Raw genomic sequence first — 7,383 nt, forward strand, 5'->3', positions numbered from 1 at the left:
GATTATATTTGAACGGCCCCGTAATGGTGAAGGATTTGAATAAGATTAGGACCATCATCCCTCAATCTATGGCAACCTAGAAAAGAAGTAGAAGAATATTACTATGTGAAGGTTACTTTTTCCACACTATTTGTAGGGAATATATGTAAGTTGCCTCATTAGGTAAGATTTTATTACGAAAGAAACTAAAGTTTCTTCATTTTTCGACTAATTAGTAATAATAGGGTTCAAATTTTGAATAATGTCGCCTTACAATACATGTACTTACCTTACAACCGTATTGCAACATTTTGTCAACATCACGTATGTGTAGTATTAACAGCTTTTTTTTTCAGGTAATTTTTTATAATAAATATTTCATTTTAAAAAAAATCTGTAAGGGTAAGTAATGTGGCCCTTCAATAATAAAAAAAATGTAGGGTCTGTTGAACGCTTGCATCGAGACATGTGATAGATTATTTTGGAGGCGGGCTATCTACACATATATAGAACCATCTATCTACACATATAGCTATTATACATGCGCTCAATGATATTTCTCCCAGCAGAAAGACCAAGATACTAGGTTGAAAAAATCCTCCCCACCCGAGAATTGAACTCAGGTCTCCAACATGCGAGGACAATTGGCTTACCCACAACACCACAGACAGTGGTCTGTATCGTGGTGGGGATGGGCAAAAAATGAAAATGCTGATTTGTGCGTGTGTTCTTTGAAAAAATATAAAAATGTACTTGTTGATTTGTCTGTTATCTTCAGTGTTGTCGTTTCGTTTTGTTTTTGGTTTGTTGCTGGTGTTATTCTTTGTTGTTCTTGGTGATGCTTTTGTGTTGTAAATAAAAGTTGTTTGTGGGGATTTTTTTTTTCTTGGGGAGGGGTCTACCCACTACACCACTTGAAAAATAATACAGAATTGAGTGAGATGACTGCATCTGATCTCTTCTTCCCTTTGCACAGGTTCATGGAAACGCACGCTCCATATAAACCTGTCCCCGTGGTTTTATGCACTCCCGCATAATTTAGCAAAATTTGATCATTTTTTTGCATAAAATTTCAAATTATATTTATTTTTCTTAATCCGTCTTTGTTAAAATTAACTGAATCGCATACTTTCACATTTTTTGGGCTCAGTTTACATAATTTCAGAATTTTTCTTGCATAAAACGACGGGGCAAATGAGATGATACGAATGACGAGTGCTTTTGTTGGTACGACCCTTGCAGTATTTGACAATAAAAATAATATATTACATACTACATGTCATATATCGTCCGTCGCCTGATGAAATCGTGAATTCCACACGAAGCAAACTTTACGCCGGGAGAGGGAAAAAACTGATTTTCTCCGTCGTTTGCGTCCAAGATGTAAACTAAATGGATGAAACTAATCAATTACCTTTTAGAAATAATACTGTAGTACATTTTTTTACCGTAGATGGTCATTTTTTCGAAAAAGTGTGGGATTCACGATTTTCATTTCGAATCTCGCCTGATGCGGTCGTGAAGGTTTTGGGGAACGCGGTGTTGTATTCACCGTCATCAAGAAGTGTGTTTTCTCTTATTTGAGGCCCTGCTATATTTTAAAATAGATGAAAGCACGAAATACTGTTATAAGAAGAAAGATTTTAAAAGACCAATTTAACCTTTTGCCACTCGGAGGCGCCGATGCGCTTTTCCCTTTCGTCAACCCGCAGCCACCTCCCGAATCGTCAGCCACCCCCCAACCTTTGGCACGGGTCAAACTTCCATCTATTTATAGGTAGTTACCGGAACATGTATAGGTGAAGTGATGTGCCGTGATAGTCGCGATATATTATTTATTGAGAATGCTTTGGTCTCTCTTTACTCATCACCACGAGAATTTCTTGAAGTTTTCCCCTGGACTCTGCCTTTACTAAAATCTCGAATCTAGATCTAGATCTAGAGTTGTAATCTAGTGGCAGGTTGCAGATTTCTGTTATCCAGTACATTCAAGAGATTAAATAAATTGGACTATACTCTAGTAGTAAACTCTTCTACTTCTACTTCTAAACCTTCGAGATTACAAAGGCCAAGCCTAGGCTTGTAAGGATTCGTTTTGTTAAAAGTGTTGTTGAACACAAAGTCTAAGAAATTAGCAAAACTAACACATTTTTTTTTCTAACGAAATGAAGCTTAAATTGACTTTTATATTGTCAATAAGAGATCAAGTTTAATCACCTAATCATTTAAGTAAGGAAGTGGCTATCCTCACCTGGGGTGAGAATAAAAACCCTACGATTGACCTCTCACCCCGGGTGAGACTTGCCAGCGTTGGCTATTCTCACCCAGTGTGGAACAAAGACCTGTTTTTCCTAATTTCGAAATACTTTCTTCTATCGGTGTGGATGATCAAATTAACAAAAGCAAAGAAAAAATGACGTTATAGCACAAAAGTAAGCTAATTTGATCGTCTACAAAGATACTAGACTTCTATGGCTCTTTCACTTTTCGAATCAAGCCGAACTACGCGGGTCGCCATTTTATTTTGCCCGGAAGTTCTCGCAAGATCTACTCATCCCCCTTCTCTCTCTCTCTCTCTCTCTCTCTCTCTCCCTCTGTCGGCAATTTATTAAATTTGCAACCTGCAACTCGATTACAACTAGATCTAGATTCGAGACTTAAGTAAAGGCAGAGTCCAGGGAAAAATAATCAATTAAATTCGTGTGGTGCAGATGAGTAAAGAGAGACCAAAACAATCTCTCTATTGCGACTATCATTGCACATCACTTCGCCTAATACATGTTCCGGTAGATTTAACTACATATAAATAGATGGAAGTTTGACCCGTGTCAAAGGTTGGGAGGTGGCTGACGATTCGGGAGGTGGCTGCGGGTTGACGAAAGGGAAAAGCGCCTAGGCGCTAGGGGAGGGGAACAACTATGATAGTGATGTTGATGGTGAGATCGTTGCTGGAGGTGATGATTTAGAAGACTCTGATGAAGAAGATAGGCCAAGCACCCACAGCACTTTAGCTAGATCTAGTACTACATACTTGCTGCACTACGACGTAAAAAAGGGAGGAGCAACACTGGGACTGTGGGCTCTGTCAAAACAAATCCTTTAGAGCATGTTGTGATCAGGATACATGGTAAAAAGGGGTCGTGCCACTACTGTACAAAGACCAGAAACTTTACAAAGCTTGGCAGAGGGAGTGAGACAGTGACAGTTTTGAAAATAGTACAGCTGTAGGTTAAGATATCTGCCTTGAGAATGCAGACTGTTGAGGTGTAGTAGGAAAGTCCTAGCTGCAGGTTATCGTTTGCGAAAATAACGTCTCATGAGACTGCTACTGAATTCTGCATCCTGGTGACGTTTGAAAGGCTGTGCATGGTGCGTGTTCGACATGCAGTGATCATTTTGTACAGGAATTTTAAAATTCTGATTCACTATAGACTATATAGATCCTAACCGATTGAACTTCTCTACTCATGACCCCAAAGGTCTTGTTCCTTCCATGCCGTGCGTGGGATTTACGAAATGTCAGGGATGCTGAGTTTGTGCAGAGGTAAGGTTCAAATGATCTCAGCAGGCAAAGGATATTTGGGAAAAACACTATCTGCAAACTTATTATATTGACTTGTTAGATAGCTGTAGCTCGCAATATGGCGCGATTGTTGCAACTTTTAGTCGTAGGCCTAATGCGTACTGCGCCATACTACAAAAATGGGGAAAAGGTTGAAAATGGTAGGCCTATGTTTTTTAATTCACCATATATATATAGAGCAAAACCATTCAATGGACTTATTTATTGAAACATATATATCAGGCAAATTCCTTTTGGCTTCTGGATATTGTGTTCAAATTTGAAACATGCAAAACTTCAGTATGAAGGAAGATATTACAAAGCAACTTGTAAAGTTTCTATTTGGATTACCCTGTATTATTATACACATCATGTGTGTGTGTATTACATATGTATACACACACTCACACACACACACACACACACTCACTCACACACACACACATGTGTCACGACACGGTGGAATCTGGGGGTTGTCAATTTTGGGACCCACTGAGTTATAGTATCATCTTAATTAAAGCTTGTTCGTTTGTCTTGCTTTCAATGGAAAAATTACCCATCTATATTCAATAGAAGTTGATATTTTTGGATTGAAGGGGGTGGGGATGACCTGGTAAAATTAGCGAGAAAATGACCGCCAAAGCTTGATAACCTTCAAAGCTGGAGAGTCCATGGAAACTATATTTACATTTTTGTGCCTTTAATCGTTTTTCGGTAAAATTCCTCACAGGTATTTGTTTCTAAATGGACATAAAAGGTGTCGAGCCAAAAAACAAAAGTTTTATTAAAAATTGCTAAGCGGGAAGAAAACAGCTTTTGATTTCATTATTTTGACGAGAACCTGATTCCACCATGATGCCTCACATATTCTTGTGCTGTTAAGATACATTTTTCAAGACACTCATTCATTCTGTGAAGCTTTCATCAGTTCACATCTTATAAAGTGAAATAAATTTAGGGCGCATCTTTAGCTCAGTTGGTATCATGCTGGACTATGGTGCGGATGGCACTGGTTCGAATCCTCAAGAAAGTGTTGCTGCTGTTTCTTTGGAAGTTGTCAAAGCTGTCCACCCACTCCACTTGGTTCTATCAGAAGTGGATGTTAAAATTCGGAGATCCCGTTTCTTAGCTGGCATTAAAGCGTTGAAAAGGGGAAGAAAACATACTATTCATTATCATATTATGGTATACACACAAGTATCAGTGACTTATGTCTTAAACTTTCCTCTTGTACTGTGTGGGCGGTTAGTGGTTGGTGGGTGCTCAACTGTGGTTTGGCATCTATCCTCCTTTTCTCCCCTCCTTTTTGTGTTTGTTATTCTCTTGTAAGTTAAGTTGTAGGGCCTACTTATATATAACACTGTTGTGTACAAGTACAAGGGCCCAAAAAACTCTTACTACAAAACATATTTTTAAAAACGTCCTGTCCTGTGGTGTAGTGTCTAGGTTCTTCACCGTTGCACTCACATGACATGGGTTTGATTCCCAGAAGAGGGCAGGTTATTTTACGAAATGTATTGAGTATCTCCGCCTGTCTGCTGGGGACATGGTGCTACTACTATCCCTCTTGGCCTGGGTTGGCCATTACAGGTAAATGTAAAGGCAGCCTGCATCCAAAAACATCCCAGTCGAGTTGATGGGGTCGTAATACACAATAGCAATGAGGTACACAGTCTGCTAGGTCCAAGTTTTGAGATGGGTATAAAAAGTTCAGTTCCTTTTTACAAGTTTCAAAGCCTGCATGCAACACTTTCAATGCACATATCTTAGTAATAATGAGGATAATGATAATAATACTACTACTAATAATAATGATAATAACGATTCTTCTTCTTCTTCTCCTTCTTCTTCTTCTTCTCATAATTTTAATAAAATAGCCTTTGCAAAGCGCACAACTCCTCAAAAGAGCAAGCTTTCTATGCGCTTTACAATCTCTCTATATGTTATTTCCCTAGCAAACCCAAGAATACTCTGAAACATTTTCAGCTTCCCTGGAAGTAAACATGATAAAATAGCATTTAATTTTGTTTTGCGCATTATTTTCACACAGCAGAAAGATGATAATGATGATGATGTCCAGATCCTGACACATTGCTTTGTTATGGTGATGATGAGGATGATGATGATGAATGGACAAAAGCATACATTCTGTACATCAAATAGTTCTTTCACAGGCTGTAAGGCTGCTGTACAATGTCAAAAAAAGGAATGAGTTGTTGTAGCCTGTGGTTATATATAGACATGATGACTGTGGTTATTTATAGACATGATGACTGTGGTTATTTATAGACATGGGAACTGTGGTTATAATAACAAAAAAATATCTCAACTTCTATCCAAGATAGATTGGTATCTTTTTCATTTAAAAAACGTAGGAGTAGGACAAATAAACAGGATTTAAAATAATACCAATATATATGCCCAAAAAAATTGGCGAGCGCAGAGCGCCCGATTCCACCGCACTGTGACACAATTATGGTACTCCCAACTCAGCTCCAGAGAGAAATGACGTTTATCATAGTAGCGAGAGGTGTATAGTATATAATGTGCAATGCAGATATTAGTAATATACATTACAATGTAATTCATAAATACAAGTACATGCATGTATACGTGTACAATTATGAACACACACACACACACACACACACACACACACACATGCATGCATGCAGGCACACAAACGCACGTACGCACGCACACATACACGCACGAAAGCACATGCACACTTACGCAGACACACACAAACACACACATACTCACACAAACATACAAATATCCCAACATTTTAGCCCCTTTGGTCAAGTTATGAGTAGTATTTACTTTATGCATTGCATAGTCTTGTATTTGTATCACTCACAACTCTTGTGCTTATAAGGGAAGTTTTTATATTGGCCTACTTGTAGAGGCCATCAAATGGGTGTGTATTATATTATATTTTATATTATATTGTATCATATTACATATATATATATATTACATATATATATGTGTGTGTGTGTGTGTGAGAGTGTGTGTGTGCATCTATACTATATATCTCTCTCTCTATTTTACATGTGCTTTGTGACAGTGTGGGTTGTTGGAAGGTGTCACTGGCAAGTCCTACCAACTTCTTTTCTTTCCCCATGTGTTTTCTGTCTGTAAGGGTGGTTGGAGGATGTCATTGGTAGGTCCTCGTTCTTTCCTTTACTCCTTTACCCCAGATGTTTCTGACTATCTCTCTTCGTGTCTTGTTTTTTCCGATGCACCAACGTGACCATTGTTGTGTTGGTATGTGTCGTCTTACTCCCCCCCTCCCCTCCCCTTCAAAATTAACAAAATAAATAAATAAATACCTAAATCTTTAAAAATCCTCAAAACAACAACAACAAAAACTAAAATTTTAAAAAGTTAAAAAAAACCACAACAAAATACCCACTCCCTGTCAAAATAATACCCTCCCTCCCCCTAAAATAACAAATAAAAACAAAACAATAACAATAACATCCTCCCCCCCACCCCCACCCTTTTTTTAAAACTAAAGAAGCAAAACAAAAAACCCAGTATCACCACCCCCCAACCAAAAATATATAATTAATTTTTTAAAATCTAAAAAAATTCCAACAACAAAAAAGAAAAAAAGAGAAAACCCATCCATCAAATCCGCATGACTCTCAGGTACGACTTGCTCTTGTCCCTGGCGAAACATCGCCGGTGTAGCGAGTAGCTGGCCCACGTCATCACGACCAGGCAGACGATGACGGCGAGGACAATGAGGAGGCGGATTGTCAACCAGTGGCTGGAGCTCTCTGTTGGGGGAGGGAGGGGGAGAGATAGAGGAGGGAGGGGGAGAGAGAGAGGAG

This window comes from Aplysia californica, unplaced genomic scaffold (genome assembly GCF_000002075.1).
Source record: "Aplysia californica isolate F4 #8 unplaced genomic scaffold, AplCal3.0 scaffold00374, whole genome shotgun sequence".
Lineage (NCBI taxonomy): Eukaryota > Metazoa > Mollusca > Gastropoda > Aplysiida > Aplysiidae > Aplysia > Aplysia californica.